This window comes from Trichomycterus rosablanca, chromosome 8 (assembly GCF_030014385.1).
Source record: "Trichomycterus rosablanca isolate fTriRos1 chromosome 8, fTriRos1.hap1, whole genome shotgun sequence".
Classification (NCBI taxonomy): Eukaryota; Metazoa; Chordata; class Actinopteri; order Siluriformes; family Trichomycteridae; genus Trichomycterus; species Trichomycterus rosablanca.
In genome coordinates, this window is record NC_085995.1 from 26,528,833 (window position 1) to 26,554,443 (window position 25,611).

Here is a 25,611-nt window from a genome sequence, read left to right on the forward strand (position 1 = left end):
TTGTTTTTAAATATTTTAATCATTTTCTCTTGCATTTGTTGACAAACTGGAGATCCTCTGATCATCTTTGCTCATCAAACTCAGCCTTTCCTGGATGCTGCTTTTGTACCAAATCATGATTACAATCACCTGTTGACATAATCTGTTTGGAATCACATGATTATTTAGTTTTTTCACTTTATTACCAGCTGTATATTGCTCATTATTAGCCCAACTTTTTTTGATATGTGTTGCAGGCCTGAAATGCAGGAATGGAGGTATATTAATAAATGAAATGAAACTGAGCATACAAAACATGAAATATCTTGGGTTCAAACTGTCTGCAATCAAATAAAAGTCAAAGTAAATGTAAGGAACACTGCATTTTGGTGTTATTTGCATTTTTCCATACTGTCCCTGATTCCATACTTTTCTGATTTGGGGTTGTATATTTAGAGAGAGAGAGAGAGAGAGAGAGAGAGAGAGAGAGAGAGAGAGAGAGAGAGGCTGAAAGTGCTGCTGAGGAGAATCCTGGCATTTTTTATCCCCCGTCATTAACAGATGAATTGCAGTATGAAAGAAATATTACAATACAGAATGAACAATAGAGAACAGAATCTCTTTTACCACAGGACCATATACGTTTTCAATCCAGCAGCAGTCTGCACAATGGCAGCACGTCACGGTTAATTTTCTCACCCTTCTTCCTGCTATCTGATGCAATGCTCATCCTTCACAGCAAGACAGCCCCTACATCTTACATGTAACACCTGGCGAGTTGTCTTACGGCTCAATCTGCACTATATAAGGAGAATCTCGAACCGTAAACTCACTGATCCCGCTATGCATACTTGAAAGACTTAGATCGAGGCTTTTTCAGCAGTGAATCTTATGACCTTGAATATGATTTCAGAAGCCTGTGCATTTTAGACCATAATAAGGTCCCAATTGTATAATGCACACATGGTGGCTAAACAGAAGGCTTATTGTGCAGGAGATGCTTCAAGAACGAAACCCAGAGACACAGACACGGCCTCCCATTGATGAAACCCAATTCCTCCGATCAATGGCGGGACGTCTCGCTGTACAGTAAACAAGAATTATTCTTCATCATCCAGTCTTCAATCCTGATAGCCCGGATCACTATTCAGTCGCAGCACAGTGCTTCATTTTACTGGCGTTTAAGAGCTGGAGGGACTGGATGCAGCACTGATCTGATGGAGGACGTTTGCAGAATGGGTTTGACTTTTTAATGGCCAGTAGAGGGCAGATGGTACCCTTCAAGCAGCCTTCTCGCTGCCATTTAATATTTATGCCAAACACACACTTTTTATACATGCATCTGTTACACCCTGGCAGTAGAATGTTTCCTACTGGGTCCTGATAATGTGGAACTATCACAGGAGGTTTTATTCCAACCAGTCAAGATTTAAAGTTTCTGCCAGACTAGTTCTGTTTACTGAAATGAACAAATCAAAATGTGGAACAGCTCCTTACAAAAAAAGCTTACATAACACGACTGACATGTAGTGAAGTGAGTACCGTGTTAACACTACTTAGATGCTGCACTTACTACTGGCACGGAAAGGAATACTAGCCTAAAGTTTATATATCTATATACACCGATCAGCCATAACATTAAAACCACCTCCTTGTTTCTACACACATTGTCCAGTTTATTGGCCTCACTTGCCATATAGGAGCACTTTGTAGTTCTACAATTACTGACTGTAGTCCATCTATTTCTCTGCATGCTTTGTTAGCCCATTTTCATGCTGTTCTTCAGTGGTCAGGACTCTCACAGGGCCACTACAGAGCAGGTATTATTTGGGTGGTGGATCATTCTCAGCACTGCAGTGACACTGACATGGTGGTGGTGTGTTAGTGTGTGTTGTACTAGTATGAGTGGATAAGACACAGCAATGCTGATGTCACTGCTGGACTGAGAATAGTCCACCAACCAAAAATATCCAGCCAACAGCGCCAAATGGGCAGCGTCCTGTGACCACTGATGAAGGTCTAAAAGATGACCAACTTAAACAGCAGCAATAGATGAGCGATCGTCTCTGACTTTACATCTACAAGGTGGACCAACTAGGTAGGAGTGTCTAATAGAGTGGACAGTGAGTGGACGCGGTATATAAAATCTCCAGCAGCGCTACTGTGTCTGATCCACTCATACCAGCACAACACACACTAACACACCACCACCATGTCAGTGACACTACAGTGCTGAGAATCATTCACCACCTAAATAATACCTGCTCTGTGGGGGTCCTGACCATAGAAGAACAGGGTGAAAGCAGGCTAAAAAAGCATGCAGAGAAACAGATGGACTACAGTCCGTAATTGTGCTCATATATCAAAGTGCTCATATATGGTAAGTGGAGCTGATAAAATGGACAGTGAGTGTAGAAACAAGGAGGTGGTTTTAATGTTATGGCTGATCGGTGTGTGTGTGTGTGTGTGTGTTTGTGTATAGTATATATATATAAGGGAAGCGTGAGTTGAAACTTGCTGGTTGGACAGTTGTACCATGACTTCCCCATTCCCAGCACATCACTTTGAAATCCATATCAAGCACTCATGACTTGGATCAGGTGTGTTTTAGAAGTTTTGAATCTGGATGTCAGTGGGCGTCCAGAACTTAAGTTGACAAACCATGTTTTCAAACAGACTATTAGTGGACTCTGAAGAATTAAAGAAATAAATCAGTCTTCATTTGGCTATTTGGCAGATGCCAGGAAACTGAACACTTAGTGCATTTACTCCTTTATTTAGACCTAGGATTAGGGGTTATTTCAAAATTTCAATCCACCATTTGTCCTGTTTTTTTGAAGGTAGAAGAACACTGAAGTACCTGGAGGGCACCAATGCAGACCTGAAGAGAAAATTCAAAACTTCTCAGACACTGAACAAAGACTGAGATTAAAACTCAAGCCCCCAGCAACTTCTTTCTGTCTGTCATCCTCACTACGTGGTGCACCGTTATACACATCTGTGTGTAGGTGTCAGTATTTACCTGAGGCCCGTTAGCTCACAAAACAGGTGAGTTACCAAAAAGAAGTCAGGGTGCTGAAGAATGCAGCGTTAATAACAGTAGGATTAAAGCATTGTGAACCTGTGAGATTGAACGCCACCTACTCGAGATGTATTCCAGGATATAATAAACCGTGCGCATGTGTTTGTGAATGTAGGATCGCTGTATGCACGGATCGTCCATGTTCCTTTGCTGGACGTGACAGCGTGGCCCACAGACGGACTTGGATTAACAACTTCTGACAGTCTCAGGAGCGATGATATGAAGTGACATCCCGCTGCCATTATGTAAATAGAAACAGCTGTTATTTCTGAAAAGGCTACGGCTGGGTAAGGTCCTCAGCGGACAGGACGAAAAAAAACTCATTCATTTTTTTCTAACACACACAAATGGAAAATGACCCAGATACAAACAGAACAATATATTCTACAGTGGAGAGGTGTTGACCGAAGAGGTGTTGGGATTTTTAAACAACTTAGTGTCAGAGCTTGATGGGAATTGGTGCTTCAACCACAAATATAAAGCCAAGGGGGAAAAAGTAAAAGATTGTGTTAAGAACTACACCCACAGTGAGTGTGAAAAGGATGGGTTTCTAATAAAGAGGCCAGTAAGTTACTCTGATACCAGAACACTAAATGCTACCATGTTATTATCATGTTAGTGTCACTGCACTGCTGAGAACGGTCCATCACCCAACCACTGTCTAGACAGATCCGGTCCTATGGTGGTCCCTTTTGCGACAGTCAGTTAAAACTCTATGGTTGGTACACCGATTAAGCATAACATTATGACCACCTTCCTAATATTGTGTTGGTCCCCTTTTTGCTGCCAAAACAGCCCTGACCTATCGAGGTATGGAGTCTGACACCTTTCTATCAGAACCAGCATTAACTTCTTCAGCAATTTGAGCTACAGTAGATCGTCTGTTGGATCGGACCACACGGGCCAGCCTTCGCTCCCCACGTGCATCAGTGAGCCCTGGCCGCCCATGACCCTGTCGCTGGTTTACCACTGTTCCTTCCTTGGACCACTTTTGATAGATACTGACCACTGCAGACCGGGAACACCACACAAGAGCTGCAGTTTTGGAGATGCTCTGACCCAGTCGTCTAGACATGTTCCTTCCTTGGACCACTGTTGATAGATACTGACCACTGCAGACCGGGAACAACCACACAAGAGCTGCAGTTTTGGAGATGCTCTGACCCAGTCGTCTAGACATGTTCCTTCCTTGGACCACTTTTGATAGATACTGACCACTGCAGACCGGGAACACCACACAAGAGCTGCAGTTTTGGAGATGCTCTGACCCTCTAGCCATCACAATTTGGCCCTTGTCAAACTCGCTCAAATCCTTACTCTTGGCCATTTTTCCTGCTTCTAACACATCAACTTTGAGGATAAAATGTTCACCTGCTGCCTAATATATCCCACCCACTAACAGGTGCCGTGATGAAGAGATAATCAGTGTTATTCACTTCACCTGTCAGTGGTCATAATGTTATGCCTAGTTGGTGTATGTATACACACGTCTCTCCTACTAGTGTATAGAGGGCGGCACGGTGGCTCAGTGGGTAGCACTGTCGCCTCACAGCAAGAAGGTCCTGAGTTCTCCCCGTGTCTGCGTGGGTTTCCTCCGGGTGCTCTGGTTTCCTCACACAGTCCAAAGACATGCAAGTGAGGTGAATTAGAGATGCAAGATTGTCCATGACTGTGTTTGACATTAAACTTGTAGACTGGTAAATCTTGTGTATCGAGGATACAAAACAAAATGCCAGGATAATGAGGTTTTACTCATTGCTCACATGTTTTGCTTGATGCTGTTAATTACTTTATCTTGAGTAAAAATCACGTCTACATTTGGATACAGTGTCCTTGCTTTTAGTTTTTCAGATGATGAAGGTTGTCATGCATCTATAATCTCCCTTTGGCCTGTAATTCAGCGGTGACAATGTTCTATGGACCCTAAAGGCTGGCCATCTGCTTATTTTTCCCTTTCCTGAGGTAAAAGCGGCAGACCTTTGAAAGCCCAAACTGTGTGAAAACACACAAATGCATAAACACACACACACACACACACACACACCATGGATGGTACATCAATACCGAAATCTGTAGTGAGATTCTGGTGTGTGCTACAGAGAGCTTAGAGTCAGTGTGAAATGACAGGAGTTCTGTTATGTTTGGACCAGATTAATTACACCAATTGAGGAAATAGCGGCACACTAAATAGCCATTAGTCCCTACAAGAAACACTTAGAGTAAAACAGAAACAACAATCAACACCCTGCCAAGCCCTGATCAGATTGACAGGGGGTGAAAGGAAAGGGGGCAATGACAGAGAAAGGAAATATCACTTAGCTGGCTGAAGGGCTGAGTTCGAGCTAAGGATAAAAATCGATTATGCTAACTCACTAACCAGGCTAAACAACAAAGAAAGAGGAACAGAAGGGCATCGTTCTTCTCTCTTTTTCACCTGCCTTCTTTCCTCATTGGCAGCAAGACTTATCTGAACTATCAGTCACTGTCTGCTGATCCTCCCCTTCTTTTCATCCATGATCTCAAGAAGGATTTGTCATGGCAGTCACTGCAGCAGTTTCTTTCAAGCATGCTCTATAATGCAGGCTGGATTTTTAAAGTTAACAGCCAATGGAAGATGTGATTCAGCGGTTTGACCAGTAATGCAATTTTGTCTAGTGTTTTATTTTAAAAAGCCAATTTTGCCATTATTAGATTCTGACCATGATGGGTCTTCCCAGAATTCCAGGCAATCTGTAAATGCTGGCTAATCTTGACAATCTTAACAATCCCATCATGCAGGAACATAATCGAGTTACTCTGAACATTTAGAAAAATAGAATCCAGATGCAACCCATTACAACAAATATGAAAATGTAAGACAATGTATTACAAATAACAGTTGGTGGGGCACTGTTGGCTGGATATTTTTGGTTGGTGGACTATTCTCAGTCCAGCAGTGACAGTGAGGTGTTTAAAAACTCCATCAGCACTGCTGTGTCTTATCCACTCATACCAGCACAACACACACTAACACACCACCACCATGTCAGTGTCACTGCAGTGCTGAGAATGATCCACCACCCAAATAATACCAGGTGGTCCTGGGAGAGTCCTGACCATTGAAGAACAGCATGAAAGGGGGCTAACAAAGCATGCAGAGAAACAGATGGACTACAGTCAGTAATTGTAAAAGTGCTTCTATATGGTAAGTGGAGCTGATAAAATGGACAGTGAGTGTAGAAACAAGGAGGTGGCTTTAATGTTATGGCTGATCGGTATATACTGTATATATATATTTTGCCAAAAGTATTCGCTCGCCTGCTTTCACACGCATATGAACTTGAGTGACGTCCCATTCTTAATCCATAAGGTTTAATATCATGTTGGCCCACCCTTTGCAGCTATAACAGCTTCAACTCTTCGGAGAAGGCTTTCCACAAGGTTTAGGAGTGTGTTTATGGGAATTTTTGACCATTCTTCCAGAAGCGCATTTGTGAGGTCAGACACTGATGTTGGACGAGAAGGCCTGGCTCGCAGTCTCCGCTCTAATTCATCCCCAAGGTGTTCTATCGGGTTAATGCAGGCCAGTTAAGTTCTTCCACACCAAACTCGACCGGACTTGTTGCACAGGTGGCATCCTATCACGGTACCATGCTGGAATTCACTGAGCTCCTGAGAATGACCCATTCTTTCACAAATGTGTGTAGAAGCAGTCTGCATGCCTAGGTGCTTGGTTTTATACACCTGTGGCCATGGAAGTGATTGGAACACCTGAATTCAATTATTTGGATGGGCAAGTGAATACTTTTGGCAACATATAAATGGTTTGTGTTATGTTCATGACACAAACCCTGAAGCACTGTCATAAGCATGGTCGATAAATACATATGGTTTACTGAGTTTGGTGTGAAAGTACAGTAACCTGCACAATGCCTTAATCAAGGGGTGTCTTACGCCTGTGGGATACATAAACATTTTTTATTGTGAGCTAGGCCTTCTCACCCAAGGTCATTGCCTGACCACATGCTTGCTCTTTTTACAAAATGGGCACAAAATTCAAGAGACACTAGAAAGTCTTGTGTAAAGCCTTTCCAGAAGGCTGTTACAGTCAACTCTGTAATAATGCCCATGAATCTAGAATATGATTTTTAACAGGCTCATGCTCAAGTGTCCACATACTTTGTCACTGTCCATAGTAAATTAAGCTTTATAATGTCAAACCCAGAATGAACTTATAAAAGAACTTTGCGCTTTCTCAAGGCATAACTGATCTCTGGATACCAGTGCTCACAATCATAGTCAATTAAACCTTAATCAAAAACGAGGATGTATCTACATTTAAATGTTATCGTTTGCTTTACTTGTGTGTTTAGATGATCAAAACTCCTGTCTCACATAGAATTCACAAACATGAACTGACAGGTTAGAAGCTGCCTAGGCTTGTTTTCATCTTAAAGACTGACAGTGACATTTACCAGGAAGAAAAGCACTTTGGCTTTAAAAAGGACCATAAGAAAAGACTAGTCTGGATGATATTTGGATGAAGATATGACCTTGCATGACATTTACTAAATAATAAGGGAACTTACTATTGTTAGTGCTCTTCTTTTTATAGTTTAATATGTCAAAGGTAAATGAGGTACAACAAAAAGTCCAGACCACATAATGGATTCAGAACGTCATAATTTCAGTGATAATAAAATTCCGTGATACACCGGTGTCTGTCATTTACCCTCAACCTAGCATGTAGCCTAGAGAAGCTTCAGCAATCATTGGAAGATTGACATTCAAAATAATATAATTACCTGTGTGATCCTTAGTACTGTTGGTCAGAAGGGTACTGGTGGAATCTGCTGTTGTTGGGCCAGAAAGAAGAAGGAGAAGTATTGTTCTCAAGCAGAGAGAAATAGAGAGGCGGAGGGGTAGACATGAGAGTAGGAATGTCGAACGTATGCACTATGATTGATAAAGGAAATGAGCTAGCTGATATGATAGAGACATGAGGGTTGACATACTATGCGTGCAAGAGACCAAGTGTAAGGGAAGTAAGGCAAGGAGCAGCTGAGGTGGCTTTAAACTGTTCTAACAGCAAGTATATGAAAAGAGAAATAGGGTAGGGGTAATCTTGAAAGAAACGTACATCAAGAATGTAGGGGAGGTGAACAGAGTGTCTTATAGAATGATGAGTGTGGAGCTTAAAACTGATGGAGTGCTGATGAATGTCGTCAGTGCATATGCCCCACAAGTGGGTTGTGAGATAAAGGAAAAGGAAGATTTCTGGAGTGAGTTTGATAAAGTTGTGGAGAGGGTACCAAAAGCAGAGAGATTTATGATTGGAGCTGAGCATGCTGGTGAAGGGAATAGAGGTGATGAGGGGGTGTGTTAGGATACAGTGTTAAGGTCAATAAGGACGAGCAGATAGTGGTAGATTTGGATGGAAATGGCTGTATTACATGCACAATTAAAGAATACGGTGAAATATACACCAATCAACCACCTCCACTTACCATACAGAAGCACTTTGTAGTTCTACAATTACTGACTATAGTCCATCTGTTTCTCTGCATGCTTTGTTAGCCCCCTTCATGCTGTTCTTCAATGGTCAGGACTCTCCCAGGACCACTACAGAGTAAATATTATTTGGGTGGTGGATGATTCTCAGCACTGCAGTGACACTGACGTAGTGGTGGTGTGTTAGTGTGTGTTGTGCTGGTATGAGTGGATCAGACACAGCAATGCTGGTGGAGTTTTTTAACACCTCAGTGTCACTGCTGGACTGATAGTAGTCCACCAACCAAAAACATCCAGCCAACAGCACCCTGTGGGCAGCATCTTGTGACCACTGATGAAGGTCTAGAAGATGACCAACTCAAACAGCAGCAATAGATGAGCGATCGTCTCTGTCTTCACATCTACAAGGTGGACCAACTAGGTAGGAGTATCTAATAGAGTGGAAAATGAGTGGACAATTTCCAAAACTCCAGCAGCGCTGCTGTGTCTGATCCACTCATACCAGCACAACACACACTAACACACCACCACCATGTCAGTGTCACTGCAGTGCTGAGAATGATCCACCACCTCAATAATACCTGCTCTGTGGGGGTCCTGACCACTGAAGAACAGCATGAAAGGAGGTAACAAAGCATGCAGAGAAACAGATGGACTACAGTCAGTAATTGTAGAACTACAAAAGTGCTTCTATATGGTAAGTGGAGCTGATAAAATGGACTGAGTGTAGAAACAAGGAGGTGGTTTTAATGTTATGGCTGATCGGTGTGAAAGTGGGGGATGATGCACATAGGTAGACTATGCCCTATGTAATAGATGCAACCTGAAAGAAACTGAAGACTGTAAGGTGGTAGCGGGTGGTGGAGATGAAGAGAAGAGAAGGAAGTGAATGAGGGTGAAACCAAGGACTAGATGGTGGAGGTTAAAGGAAGAAGTCTGTGTTGTGAAATTTAGCAAAGAGGTAGGATAGGCACTGGTGGTGGTGAAGGGGAGCTAGAAAACTGGGCAATGACAGCAAAAGTAGTGAGGGTATCAGCCAGGACTGTATGGTGTGACATCTGGGCAGAGGAAGGAAGAAAATGACACTTAAAGAAAGTTTAAGAAGCAAGAACTGGAATCTCCAGAGAGACAAAGAGAGTCGACAGGATTACAATGAGATGTGGCATAAGGCAAACAGAGAAGTAGCAAAGGTTAAGGATAAGATGTATGGCAACTGTACGAGAAGTCGGACACTAAGAAAGGTTAAAAAGACTTGTACTAATTGGCCAGACAGTGAAAGAGAACTGGGTTAGAATAATAACGAATGCAGATGGCAATGTGCTGACAAATGAGGAGATGAGGGTATACTGAGAAGGTAGAAAGTGTACTTTGAGGAGCTGATGAATAAAGTAAATGAGAATGACAGAGAGAAAGAGAGAGAGAGGAGAGAGAGAGAAGGTTGAATGGCATAGAGACGGTCAGCCAGGGAGGGCCTCAGATTAGCAAGGAGGAAGCGAGGGTAGCTATAAAGAGAATGGAGAGTGAGTGAAAAGGCAGTTGAACCAGATGACATACCAGTGGAGGAATGGAAATGTTTAGTAAAGATGGCAGTAGAACTAGAAGAAGATATACTTTATTTGTCATATATACATATACAGTTGTACAATACAATTAAATTCTTTCTTCGCATATCCCAGCTTGTTTGGAAGCTGGGGTCAGAGCGCAGGGTCAGCCATCGTACGGCGGCCCTGGAGCAGACAGGGTTAAGGGCCTTGCTCGAGGACCCAACAGTGGCTGCATAGCAGAGCCTGGATTTGAACCGCCAATCTTCCGGTTGATAGCGTAAAGCTCTACCCACTAGGCTACCACTGTTTTTTTTTTTTTTTTTTAGAAGAAAAAATAGTTTAACAAAATCTTGGAATGTGAGATGATGCCCAAGGGATTGAGAAGAGGCGTAATGGTTTTGATTTTTAAGAATAAAAGTGACATGCAGAGCTGATGCAGATGATGAAGATCTGAGAAAGTGCGCCAAAAAATGCAATGTTTGCTTTGAGAATGTTCATTGAGAAGAGTAAGAAGAGCAAGAGAAGTGTTTGTAGATCTAGAAAAAGCTTAAAATAGTTTGCCAAGAGAGGAGCTGTGGTATTGTATGAGGAAATTGAGAATGGCAAAGAAGTATATGAGGGTGCTGCAAGATTCATATAAGGACAGTGTGAGAGCGATGATATGTGCTGTAGGAATGACAGACAGGTTTAAAGTGGAAGTGAGGCTGCATCAAGAATCAGCTTTCTTGTTTGAATTGGTAATGGCTGACGGACAAGGTTAGGCAGGAGTCTCCATGGGATATGATGTTTGCGCAGGACACTGCAGAAATCGGTCTGAAACGGTTTAAAGAACATAAGATCAAGGTGTTGACCTGGTCTTTAAATTGCCCAGACATCTTACTGATCCAGCATATCGTTGCTGTGCGATGAAAAACACGTATCTCCACTTTTAGCGGTTTTCACTTTTTTTTTTTTACATGTGTTGATTGTGGGTATAAATCTCTGTCTGTCCATAGTAGCGGATATCAAAACGACCAATGAAAAGACAAAAAAAAAATCACGAAATCTCTTTAATGAGTATCTCCATTGGCTGATAGATCTGTCTATCAAAACCACTTATCTCCTTCTTCCTTCCCCTCCGGTACTGTTTGAGAAATGCGTAATGTTTGATCTATGTAATGATTGTAAACATGATTAATGTTTGTACACGTAAGTCCATTTTACATATGAAACCGGCGGAAATGCCGACCCCGTAATCGAAAAACGGGACAAAGGCTGAGGAACAAGAAGAAGAAGAAGTGTAGCTCATAAAATGGCTAATAAATGTCATGTTCCTAATAAAGTGCACCTGTATATACTGTACATATTTACATATTGGGCCAATCTAGGACTATTTCCATGTCTTCCTGGCAACACATGGCATTAAACCATTTTTACCTAGACCTAGAAGGCAAGAGTATTATGAATCATGTACACGTGAAGATTTAACATTCATGGACACATGACCTGAGGAATTGTGAGGTTGCATTCATTTGCCCATCAACCTGGCTTCTGTCTTAATGGGTAAATAGCCCACCATTAAGGCAAGCAGTTGCCACAGCAACATGTCTGCTATGAATATCTTAGGACACTTTTAGAAAATGAGCAAAGCTTTTTTTTTTCTTCTTACAAGAGACAAACCAACAAAAAAAGAAACTTTTTTTTCTTTATACGGCTAAAGTATTTGGACACCTGATCATAAGCTTGTTGGACATCTCAATTCAAAATTAAATGGTATTTCAATAGAGTGACCTGTATGTGATCTTTGCAGCTACAACAGTATCTGCTGTGAGAAGGCTTCTCACAAGACTTTTAAGTATGTGGATATTTGTGCCCAGTCGGTCAAAAGAGCATGAAGGCTGATCTGGACTGTAATATGACTGTACATGGGCAGTGATAATGGTCAAAAAAGCCTCAACTGATGTTCCAATTGCTGATTTAGTAAAGATTTGGATGTATTAAACCTGCAATTGGCATCTGCATGTGACTATTTTTTACTTTTATACTTTTATAAGTATAACACCTGCTATACTTATATCAGTAGGACAATCACTACCATGTCATTATTCTGTTGGTGTCAATGCAGTGCTAAGAATAATCCACTACCAAGGGGTGTCTTTCAACCGATGAATGTAGTAAAGAGGGAGAGGGATAGAAAAGTGTACAAAATAACAGATGGACTACTTTCAGTAATTGTATACCAACAAAGAGCATCTATATCGTGTCAGACTCACATCATTTTATGTGGCCCATGAGAGCCTAAAAGACGTATGATTGTCTTAAAATACACTAAAATCGTACATAAACTGCATCTCCCACAATGCATGACGATTTTGTGACCCAAAAAGTAACCGCATCCTGCCACTAGATGGCAGTGTTTTCACATGGGTGTTTAACTGAGGCGGTTTTCCAACAAGTGATGTTGAGTAATATTTACAAATAATCCCAAAATGTACAAAAACAGAGAATTGAAGCAGAAGGAGGTAATTTAATGAAAGATGGGAAAGTGAATACAAGTTTGTGCTTCATGAAGGCCGTGTCCGTGGTAAAGGAGTACAATATAAGTGTAGATATACATTATAAATATGCAGTATAAATTTTGACACCAAACACAGAATTTAGCCTCCAAGAAAAACAACAAATCGTCCAGGAATTAAAAGGCAGACTGCAATCACAGCAGGATACGTAACAATCGGCCCTTTGAGGGCCACCATAATGCAGATGTGGCCCTCGGTGAAAATGAGTTTGACACCCCTGATCTATATGGAATGTGTAGCTCATAAAATGGTAAATAAATGCATGTTTAGGACAGATGTTCTGTATAGGAACTGTACACTGTACATATTTTAGAAATCCTAAGAATAAAAACACTCATTGCTCAATTTATTAGGTACAGTAGCTTATTTATGCTATTATATCATCATACAGATTATGGTAAATTGATCAAATTTATGCTTTAATTAAACAACTGAATAAAGAAATATTGTGATCTGAGTAGCTTTGAACATGGCAAATTTGTAGGGACCAGATGGGTTGGTTTTAGAAGGTCCAAAACAACCAATCAAAAACAAACAACAGAAACACTACTGTGGGAGGTAATACCTAATGAGAGGTAAAAGAGGAATGGAATGGTCACACTGACTCAAATAACTATGCTGAGCAGATAAGCATCTGAGAGCTCTTCCAACATTCAGGCCATTCTGCTATATCAGCAAAAGACCATATTGGGTTCCAATACTTGAGGTCAGGAATCTGAAGCTACAGTGAGCACAGACCTAAGGTTTCTGCTAGACTAAGTTGTAAGGATGGGCTTTACTGCTTTAAGTGATCAGTACATTTGTAGAAGGTAAATGCTGTATAAGACAGAACTAAACAGGCAGCCAAGGTTCTCACTGATGGATTTAGTACCCAATATATAAGTTTTATCAAAAGTTAAGAGAACAAGAAACTCCAATAATTTACACCAAAATCCATTATCTAACTACACTTTATGGCCAAAAGTTTGACCCCTTTTTAACGTAAAAGGCTCTATCCTGTTCTAGCGTGGTTATGTCTCTGTGAACAAAGACAGGTCCATAAAGACATGGTTTGACAAGTTTGTTGTGAACTCCAATAACCTGCATAGAGCCCTGAACTCAATCTTAATGAAGTTTAATTGAATCTGATAATTAATTACTAGATTGCTTTGACTTTCATACCTATTAATTTATGAATAAAATAATAACAAATAAACTGCATATCTTAATGGATAAAAAAGCTTATTATATACCTATATAATAGTGTTCCTCCTCCAGAGCCAGCACAATCTTAACCATGGATACATGCCATGCCACTACTGCTAAAATCCAAAGATCCAGGGTTTCGCCAGATTTGGGCCGGTAGGGCGTGTCCACAGAGATGATAGGCTAATGTCCTTGATGGCCATTGGAAGGTGCACTTGTCAATGCACTCTCAGTGCCTCCCCAAGCCTGGATAAATATAGAAGGTTGTGTCAAGAAGAGCATTTGAAGTAAAATGTGCCACGCCTGATATGAGGACCAGGAGACTCCTATATAAAATGTTTACGTGTAGTTGATGTGCTTAATTTCATCTGCATGAATTCATTCAATCACTGTCTGTTTTGCCACCACAGTGGGTATCCAGTGGGTCACGGTGGCGTGGGTCTGATTTATTAGATGAAAGGTATGAAACACCCAGGATATGTTGACAGTTTACACAAACACAGGGCAATTTTTAGTAGCTCCAATTGACATGACTGGATGTACTGTATTTAGACTCACGGAAAACGGATCTCCTAGAAGTAACCCATGGGAACACGGGGAGATCATGCAAACTCCACTCAGGAAGGACCCTGAAATTTAACACAGGTACTTTTTGCTGCGAGTCGACAGCGCTACTCATTGCGCCTCTGTGCCACCCTATCTGCATAAATTTAATGATTAATTAACAGGCCATAGGGAGAGAATTGAGAAATTACTTGTATAATGATTAAGGCCCATTATTATAAATGAAGCCCCTGGTTTAGGACATTCTCTACACATAATGATCATGAATTCCAATCACAGCTCGTCTTTTCTTCCTATTTTCCTTCAATAAGTATAATGGCAGGAATAAAAGACAGATTTTGCAGGTAGAAAACAAAGTCAGTAAGCCCCATCGGACGCTGCAAGGCATGTAGCGTAATTCTTGGTTATTAAGAATTCACTGAAGTACTATCATTAGTCGCTGAATGACAACAGTCAATTCACGGAGCTCTAATGCAATCAGAGAGTTGTAAAAGCAGCACAACGCCTGGTCTATACACACAAAACTGTTATAAACAATCTTTTCATTACAAGTTATTACTTGTAGGAAATCTGAATAATACCTCTGAGACACTTTATAGGTTTGATTAGTTTAGCAGCTCTGTTAAAGCAATTAAGAACTAATGACGGAATACCAGTGGCTACGCGTAAATGCAATTGCTTATTACGAGTAACAAGACAACAGAGAGAATGCATTCGTGTGTAAGTGTGAAAAGCTTATATTATAATCAGAGCTAATTTTCTGGTTTTGTGTATCGTGTCTTATGATTTGTACAGGGACTATGTGGCTTTTAGCCAGGTAAAGTGTATTTGCTTCTTCTGCTTTGGGATTGTATGTGGCTGATTAGACAGAAACCAATTCAGAAGGCGTCCAACAAAGGGTGTGTTCCAAAAGCTAGGGAGCTGTCTACATAGACAGCATTTTACATCATCCTGTGTGCGCTCCCGAGAAGGAGGCTGTTCGAAATCCTAGATGCCTTAATATCCTCACTTCTGAGGCATCTTAATATTTCAATGTTATTTTGGCTCAAGAACGAGTGAGCATCCGACGCTGCCTTAGTGATCAAGGCAATCCCAGCATTCATTGCGGGTCGGGCGCTCTTCTCTCACAGAAAAATAAACATGGCTGACGGGGCGGAGAAACGAGTTATTTTCAAACGTAAATAAAATATTACTGATTTTTAACCTGTATAAACTTGTACCGAGTGTTTTTATTTGCAAGTTCGGGCTTGTCAGGAAATTTAACCGTTATCGGTACATGAAGGTAGATGTTATATTGACGTTAGTGTGCTGTGCTACCTCAGTTTATTGGTTTTAATGGCAAGATGCTAAATGCTAAATGCTAAACGCGAAACCCGATGGAATCGCTATCTAAGTAGTGCATTCGAATAACCTGCCTTATAAGTCATTGACTTATTAAAATCCTCTCTACTAAGTCAGCTGCCTATGTAGACAGTAAGACAGCAAGGCAGCTCCCTAGGTTTTCGAACACACCCAAAGAGTTCTTGTGTTAAAGTTGCTTCCAGAGACAGTTTGGCACTCAGTAGTAGGTGTAGTAAGCATAGAAAGACATTTACAAGTTTATATGTCTATGTGTATACTGTGTTTGTCAGCTGAGTTGTTGTAGCGCCTTGATGTTTCCAGTATATGTGTCAAAACATGGGAACAGCTATAGTATACCAAAAAATTTATTTGTATAGAAGGCATCCCACAACACTGCTAAATGGAACGTCACTAAGTCAATTTTCAGTCTGACCCATTCTACTTCGAGTGTAGTCTGTAAAAACTTGTGTGGGGGATTTTGCTTCAAAGTACGTAAAGACAAAAGACCAAAGTCAATTAAAATTTAAGAACTCAGTGTATGCCTCAAAAATCCAGTAGGAAAAATATCACTTGATCCAAAAAAAAAAAAAAAAAAACCTCGTAAGTTGCGAGGTGGGGCCTCCATGGATCGGACTTGTTTGTCCAGCACATCCCACAGATGCTCGATTGGATTGAGATCTGGGGAGTTTGAAGGCCAAGTCAACACCTCAAACTCTTTGTTGTGCTCCTCAAACCATTCCTGAACCATTTTTGCTTCATGGCAGGGCGCATTATCCTGCTGAAAGAGGCCACAGCCATCAGGGAATACCGTTTCCATGAAAGGGTGTACATGGTCTGCAACAATGCTTAGGTAGATGGTACGTGTCAAAGTAACATCCACATGGATGGAAGGCTTCTTCCATTGCTCCATGGTCCAGTTCTGATGCTCACATGCCCATTGTTGGCACTTTCGGCGGTGGACAGGGGTCAGCATGGGCACTAGGGGTGGGCGATATATTATCGTTCACGATAATACCGGTATAGTTGTAAACTCGAAATGATTTTTGCCATATCGCGATACTGTTAGCAAACTCGCGTCACTCGCTCTCAAGTGCATAACAGTGAAATAATGGCGACCAATGCAGAGAGTAGTACCGGAGTTAGCACTGAGGATGAACTAGTCCCTAAAAGCGGAGCTACATCACTAGTGTGGAAGTGTTTCGGATACAGATGGTCAGACTCCAAACAACGACTGTAATTTGCAAAACGTACAAAAATACGATGACGACAAACGGTGGCAACATAACATTTATTTCAGCACCTAAAGCAAAAGCACCGGCGTGAGTACGAGGAGCGTCGGTCACTGCGTGAGTCTGAGAATGATGTGAGAACCAAAACTGTCAGTGAACAAACAGAATACACAGGTTACCACACAGGTTACCACACAGGTTCTTCTACCTTCTGAGAACGTTTAGACCAGAGCAAATCATGATCAAATATTAAACGTTTTCGGGATTTTTTCATGCTCATTTATTTGAAGTAAAACGGACAGTATAAATGTGATTGTGAGATTCTGCTGGTTTGTTTAATATAAATGTTGTCAATATTAATACACATACAGCCTTATAATAATACAAAATATAAACACTGTAATTAGTCAGAATGTATCAGAAGTACAATGTTTTGTGTTTTTAAGAGAACTTATATAAACAATATAAGGTAAAATACGAGCAGTGACCTGCCATTGTACTTTAAGTTTACATTATATCGTATCGTATATCGCCACTTCTCAAAAGCATATGGAGATATAAAGTTTTTTAGCCATAGCGCACAGCCCTACTGGAAGTGATGCTTAATTTAATGTACATTTAGTAACATTTGTACCTTAGATTTCCTGAGTGTCTGCAAAACAAAGGTGTTTTTAAAATAAACTTTTTAAAAAAGTGTTCTTATATATCGCGAGTGAATATTGTTATCGCAAAAATATCCCAAAATATCGTGATATTATTTAAAGGCCATATCGCCCACCCCTAATGGGCACCCTGACAGGTCTGCGGCTATGCAGACCCAAATGCAACAAACTGCGATGCACAGTGTATTCTGCCACCTTTCTATCAAAACCAGCATTAACTTCTTCAGCAATTTGAGCTACAGTAGCTCGTCTGTTGGATCGGACCACACTGACCAGCCTTCGCTCCTCACGTGCATCAGTGAGCCTTGGCCGCGCCATGACCCTGTTGCCGGTTTACCACTGTTCCCTCCTTGGAGCACTTTTGATTTCAGACTGGGAACACCAGTGTGTGTTTAATAATTATTATCATAAATAATAATAATAAAATGAAGAAATTATTATTATTATTATTACTCTTATCAATAATCATTGCTGTGTCGTGTAGCAAAAACAATAAATGCAGTAAATATACACAAATAAAATAATAATAAACAATAGTAATAATAATGGTAATAATAATAAAAATAATAATAATAATGGTAATAATAATAATAGTAGTAGTAATAATAATAATAATAGTAATAATAATAATGGTAATAATAAAAATAATAATAAAAATAATAATAATGGTAATAATAATAATAATAGTAATAATAATGGTAATAATAATAATAATAAAAGGTCACAGCTAAACACAAAAAAGCTGATAATAAATTTTTAAGGTGTTAATGTGTGTTAATACAATGATTTTTTTCCCCCTCATCCGTTCTTGTAGGTCACAAGTTAAAATTCCTGATAAAGACATTGCAAGTGCTTAAGAAATACAGTCATAATTATTCCACCCGTTGCTGCCAACAGTTCTGACACCACGGTGTCAAAAATAACCCAGTAATACATTAGTTGGTAATGCACAGCAGCACCTTGAGGGTTGAACACTGTTTTTGTTCAGCTGCATGATGCAATCAGATAATGCAGCAATACATCACTGACATCATAGCTATCAAAGCTATACTGTACATTTGGCAAGTTATACTCCAATCAATCATGTCAGGGCGCTTTCGGAATGCCCTCCGCGAAGTGTAAGTGTGGGGGAGAACATTACTAAAGGCTAGGATTAATGTGTGCATAAGCCCAGTAACAGGCACATCTTGGCTGCCCTGTGGTAACAGCTAAGGTCACGGAAAAACAGCCTAGCAATTTTGATGATGGGCTTTTAAAGCTGTCTGGGATCTGGAAAATAGCTGAAAATGTCTCTAATGTAACCTGAAGTAAATTGTTGCTAAACAGCAATAAACGTGTGGCCTGCATATGTTAAAATTCCAGCCCACTACAACTTGGTCAGGGTCATGGTGGGTCTGGAGCCTCCAGAAAACAACAATTCCTGTAGGGTAGGACACATTTTATTCCCTATTTATGGGCAATTTAGAGCACAAAATTCATCTTCTGCATTTTTGGGAGAGTGGATGGAGGATGAACCTTAAAAGTGACCAGAGGCAAGAACCAAACCCAGGTATTCATTTTACATGGTTACAAGTTTGGACCAAATAACTTGCACAAATTCTCAAGCTATTAGGAAGACCTGCATGAAGACTGATATTTCCACAATGAAGTAGGGAATCAAATTCATATTAGTGGCCATGGTTTGAAATAGATAGTCCATCAAGCTGTGTCTACTCACTTTTGGCTATGTAGTGTAGCTCACCTGTTGATATTTGTGGGCCATCTACTTTAACATTGAATAGCTTTTATAACTGGGGCTTAAATTTAATCAATCAATCAATCAATCAATCTATCTATCTATCTATCTATCTATCTATCTATCTATCTATCTATCTATCTATCTATCTATCTATCTATCTAAATACTTCTACTACTAGTACTTCTACTACTAAAAGTAGTAGTAGTAATAATGATAACAATAATAATAATAATAATAATTATTATTATTATTACTATTATTATTATTTTGTCTTTCCAGGGTGTTACTGTGTGCCTTGCGCCCATTAAAAAGCTGGGATGAGTGTTTTAGGTGTTGGCGGCATGGTGTGTCACACAGCAAGAAGGTCCTGGGTTCACAATTCACAAGTGGAGCAGTCTGGGTCCTTTCTAAGTGTAGTTTGCACGTTCTCCCCGTGTCTCTGTGGGTTTCCTCCTACAGTTCAAAGGCATGCAGTCAGGTTGAAGATCTGAAGATACAAAATTGGTAGGCGTGTATGTGTGAAAACGTTTGCCCTGTGATGGACTGGCAACCTGTCCGGGATGTTTCCAACCTTTCGTCCAGTGAATTGTACCCACTGTGAATCTGAATAGGATAAAGCTGTGGTAAAACAGACAATGAATGAATGGATGATTTGGGTGTGTGGCGGACAGCTCATGTGTGGTTAAGGATTATGACAAACCAATCGTTCATATAGCAGCCAGATGGCAGAGCTGAGTTTCGAATAGACAAGTTTGAAATGTCAGCTCTGGTGAGCTTGCGTGTTTTATCGCCGCGCCACCTGAGCGGCACTATTATGTCTTATATTATAAAAGGGTGGTCCTGGGTTCGATCGCCAGGTGGGGCGGTCCGGGTCCTCTCTGAGTGAAGTTTGCATGTTCTCCCTGTGTCTGTGTCGGTTTCCTCCCACAGTCCAAAGTTGTGCAAGAGAGGTGAACTGGAGATACAAAATTGTACATGACTCTTGAGCAATGAGTAACCACCGTTTCTGTCATGAATGTAAGCAAAGTGCGTAAAACATGACGTTAAAATCCTAATAAAAAACTAAATATATTATAAAAACTAAATACTGAACAAGCTTATTGCAAATTTAATTGGTGTAATTTTAAATATTATTTTGGCTGTCTGCTCAGTATGGAAAGGAATCTGACTTCAAAAAGATTAGAACCTCAGCTCATTCCAATGGAGCAACAATGAGATGGCATATAGTCGAGTCTTTCAGTAATTAAATTACATTCTATTGCTGAGATCATTATAACATCATTACTGGTATTAAATGTGATGAGATAAATGTTCAGGTAACGACATGCAGTTGTAAATCTGTAAAAATGATAACAGATAAAAATAGTTTGTGTGGCTATAAACATCACTGTGTCATTAGTACATGTCTCAGCAGGAAGGAGAACACAGTGAAGCAAACCTTGATATAATGTGCTGAAACTGTTGCAGCAGAATTTGCAACTCCAAATGCACACCTGAGTCCCTGGTCTGGCACAACCCCACACTGAACTCTGAGCTTGTTAAAGAGGCCCAGTCATGTGATGTGTTATTTCAACGGCCGTTCCCCTAGATTGGTCTCTGTGGCATCATGAAGGCTCATAAAGGCTGATTCATCACCTGTGTTGTTCGCGGAGGGCACGACTAGCTCGAGACAAGCTCCTCGCAGGTATATTAAAGTCAGTCCCAATAGAATATGTTAACTCAAGACAACTGCTTTCCAGCTCGGGTGCCCCGGGGGACACGGGCTCGGTCTATTCGGCTCCGGTGGTTCTCAAAAATGACCGGCAAACTATGCCACTTGATATGCATTGTCCACGTTGGCCGTCCCCATAACCTCAGCCTAATCAATGTGATTGATGTTATCAATATTGCTGTGATACATACCGGCAATATAAAGTGACAGGCCACTGTACGGCTCTTTTAGTGTGGGATTTACTATTCATTTTATCAGCTTCCACAACTATGAGCAGGTCATTAGCATTTGGCTGGTGTGTGATGTGCTGAGCCGGTCACCCCTGGGATTTAAGGACACTTTTTTTCCACCATTTGTGACTTTTTTTTCCAGACACAGCAGAAAGCACATACCAAGGGTGCATAAGGGCGTCAGGAAATCACTCCTGAGCTGATATCACAGGGTGATTGACGAATTATTAAAAATGTCATCTGTTTATTTATTTATTTTCTCCAGCAGGTGACTGGGCATCCTGCGAGGCATTCAAATTATCATGCCTCTTAGTTACATCTGTAATACCAGATTTGCTTTCAATTCTTTATTAACTCAACACTCAAATACTTTTCATTTGCATGTGCAGCCTAATAAAGTGTGTGTATGTGTGTTTTTTAACAGTTTATTGTATTTTGTATTAATATAATTACATTTTGAATTTGATGCCTGCAGCACACTCACAAAACATTAAACATAATATTTATGTTACACAGTTTTGAAACATTACATTACAAGCAGGTGAATTAGTAACAGGTGAAGGAATCATGATTGGGTATTAAAGGAAGATCCACCAAAGGCTCACACTTTGCAAGCAAAAATTAGTTGGGGTTCACCACTACATGACAATGTTGGTGAAAGAATGATTCATTAATTTAAATAGAATATTACTTAATACCAGATTCCAACAAACTACCGTGCTGATCAGCCATAACATTAAAACCACCTCCATTTTATCAGCTCCACTTATCATATAGAAGCACTTTGTAGTTCTACAAGGACTCTGTTTCTCTGCATACTTTTTTAGCCCCCTTTCATGCTGTTCTTCAATGGTCAGGACCCCCAACAGGACCACCACAGAGCAGGTATTATTTGGGTGATGGATCATTCTCAGCACTGCAGTGACACTGACATGGTGGTGGTGTGTTAGTGTGTGTTGTGCTGGTATGAGTGGATAAGACACAGCAGTGCTGCTGGAGTTTTTTAAATATTGTGTCCACTCACTGTCCACTCTATTAGACACTCCTACCTAGTTGGTCCACCTTGTAGATGTAAAGTAAAAGACGATTGTTCATCTTTTGCTGCTGTTTGAGTTGGTCATCTTCTAAACCTAAATCAGTGGTCACAGGATGCTGCCCACGGGGCGCTGTTGGCTGGATATATTTTTGGTTGGTGGACTATTCTCAGTCCAGCAGGGACAGTGAGGTATTTAAAAACTCTATCAGCGCTGCTGTGTCTGATCCACTCATACCAGCACAACACACACTAACACACCACCACCATTTCAGTGTCACTGCAGTGCTGAGAATGATACACCACCCAAATAATGGGGTCCTGACCATTGAAGAACAGGGTGAAAGGGGGCAAAAAAAGTATGCAGAGAAACAGATGGACTACAGTCAGTAATTGTAGAACTACAAAGTGCTTCTATAAGGTAAGTGGAGCTGATAAAATGGACAGTGAGTGTGGTTTTAATGGTATGGCTGATGAGTGTATATAAACAATATAGAATAATCAGTTAGTTGAAAAACTGGATTGACAGACTTTTAGACAGCCAGACAGGCAGGCAGGCAGACAGACAGACAAACTTGCAGTATATACACTCAGTATGAGTGATGGATAAGACATATTATGACTAACATAATAATTTAATGTTAGAGTTTTGGTGTATTTGTTTTAGTGTATCATATAAAATGAAATGTTAATATAAGCGGAAGCTGTTATAGAAATTATTTTAAGCAGCTAGACAATGAAAAACAAAAGCCTATAAAACAAACAATAGAAATGGAAAATCTCAATCTGATACGTTTATAGGAAAACTGACCAGTGTTCATACATAGTAATGTATAGGTCATGTATTTAAACTTAAAACAAAAAAATAACACTGCTAGAATGTCTTGATGCTGTAACTCATAAGTGCCGCACAGCAATATGAGTCTTGTGATCCAGCTTTAATTCAGTCATTGTGTGTGAATAAAGACCAAATGATGCACCATGTAATAATCTTCATTTTTACATTTCACATTCATACAGTCAATAGCATCTGAATAATACAAATGGCATTTATAAAAAATTAAGTCCTTTTCATTATTGTTCTTCAGATTGCCTTATCAAAGGCTAGTGCGGAATATACGTGAGAACTTAAGATTCCCAGCTTGACAGGTGAAGGCTCCAGAAAATGGATTGAGTATGGATTTAGATAGGAGGGTGCGTCAGCCTGTCTCAGGCTATTTTTCCCCCCTTAACGCTACACCACTTTTATATTGATGAGCACAGCAGCAACATTCACACATCTTCTTAAAACAATTATCTGGATAAAAGAGTGATCACACTGAATGCTAATCCTAGTGCTATAAAAGACCGTAATAATATGTCCTAACAGTGTTTCTTTAAATATGGTAGGCATATGGTAGACACTTTCTGTTCTAAATGTTTAAAATGGATTTCTATGAACTATTCAATATATTATCAATAACATCTAGTGGCGTGTGGATTGTCAGCACCTTGTATTTTTACTAAAGAAATGTATCAGCTCCACTTACCATATAAAAGCACTTTGTAGTTCTACAATTACTAACTGTAGTCCATCTGTTTCTTTAATACTTTTTTAGCCTGCTTTCACCCTGTTCTTCAATGGTCAGGACCCCCACAGGACCACTACAGAGCAGGTATTATTTGGCAGGTGGATCATTCTCAGCCCTGCAGTGACACTGACATGGTGGTGGTGTGTTTGTGTGTGTTGTGCTGGTATGAGTGAATAAGACAGCAGCGCTGATGGAGTTTTTAAACACCTCACTGTCACTGCTGGACTGAGAATAGTCCACCAACCAAAAACATCCAGCCAACAGCGCCCCGTGGGCAGCGTCCTGTGACCACTGATGAAGGTCTAGAAGATGACCAACTCAAACAGCAGCAACAGATGAGCGATCGTCTCTGACTTTACATCTACAAGGTGGACCAACTAGGTAGGAGTGTCTAAAAGAGTGGACAGTGAGTGGGCACGGTATTTAAAAACTCCAGCAGCACTGCTGTGTCTAATCCACTCATACCAGCACAACACACACTAACACACCACCACCATGTCAGTGTCACTGCAGTGCTGAGAATGATCCACCACCTAAACAACACCTACTCTGTAGTGGTCCTGTGGGGGTCCTGACCATTTAGGAATGGCATGAAAGGGGGCTAACAAAGCATGCAGAGAAACAGATGGACTACAGTCAGTAATTGTAGAACTACAAATTGCTCCTATATGGTAAGTGGGGCTGATAAAATTTACAATGTGTGAAGAAACAATGAGATGGTTTTAATGTTATGGCTGATCGGTGTACAACAAGCTGTGTCCTACAACAAATGTCCAAATACCTTTGGCCATACAGTGTATATAATTTATTCAGTGGTGGCTCAGTGGTTACACATGTCTACCGAATCAGTGAATATTCTACATACGTTTAGGAGTTAGTAAACTGAATCTATGAATTGTTTATAATATAGGTGACACAAACAGTAGAGTGAACACAGCATCATGGGTTTTAAGAGACTTGAATTCAGTGCTGGCCTACAACAACCACACTGCTGTGAACATACAGAATGAGGCCTGGCATTACCTTGCTGAAATAATCATGGACTTCCCCTTGATAGCAGCATGTGTCCTTTTGTGTCAAGGGTACTTTAACACATATGCAAGTCAATCATGTCATGTGTACTGATGCACCCCCATATCATGACAGATGGTGGCTTTTGCACCTTTCAATAATAACAGTCTGGATGGTCCTTTTCATCCTTGACACAGAGAACTTAATTTGCATTGTCCATATTGTCCTAACTTTTTCTGATGTGGGGTTGTATTTTAGCGGGGGAAAAAATTAAGTTTTCTGTGTGAAATAATTAAAATGTCAAATAAATAAAATAAAGAACCACCAAAGTGTGTCTGTGGCCCAAAGCTTACCTCAAAAGCTAAAAGCATATAGTTTCCTTTTTTCCATCCAGAAAACTGGATAAATGTATTAGCCTCAGAAAGTTTAACCAAAAGAATGTGATTATCAGCAGTAATAAATCCTAATCATATTAAAAGAGTCTCTTTAATCGTTAACAGTCACCCTTAGCATTTGTGTTTCCAGGGGAAAAGAGAGGTTGCTTTAATTAGCAATGGAAATCATTGGGATATGACCTAGCGCTGCAGCTCCTCTAAACCCACTGTGAATAATTTGAGTGTAAATCACGCCCTTGCTTCTAAAATATTTAATTACTCTTTTATCTAAATTAGGCTGAGAGGGGAAAA

The 25,611-nt window shown here is 40.3% G+C and overlaps 1 protein-coding gene across 7 annotated transcripts in view; it reads right to left on the bottom strand.

Moving 5' to 3' along the window:
* pcdh11 (protocadherin 11) overlaps positions 1–25,611 on the bottom strand; it is a 718,842-nt gene that overhangs the window by 383,116 nt on the left and 310,115 nt on the right. Inside the window, exon 6 of one of the 7 annotated variants that reach the window (XR_010013508.1) lies at positions 13,883–14,081. The exons of the other annotated variants lie outside the window; for them this stretch is intronic. The gene's annotated coding sequence lies outside the window, so the exon portion shown is untranslated. The remainder of the gene's footprint in view (positions 1–13,882; positions 14,082–25,611) is intronic. 7 annotated transcript variants of the gene reach the window in all.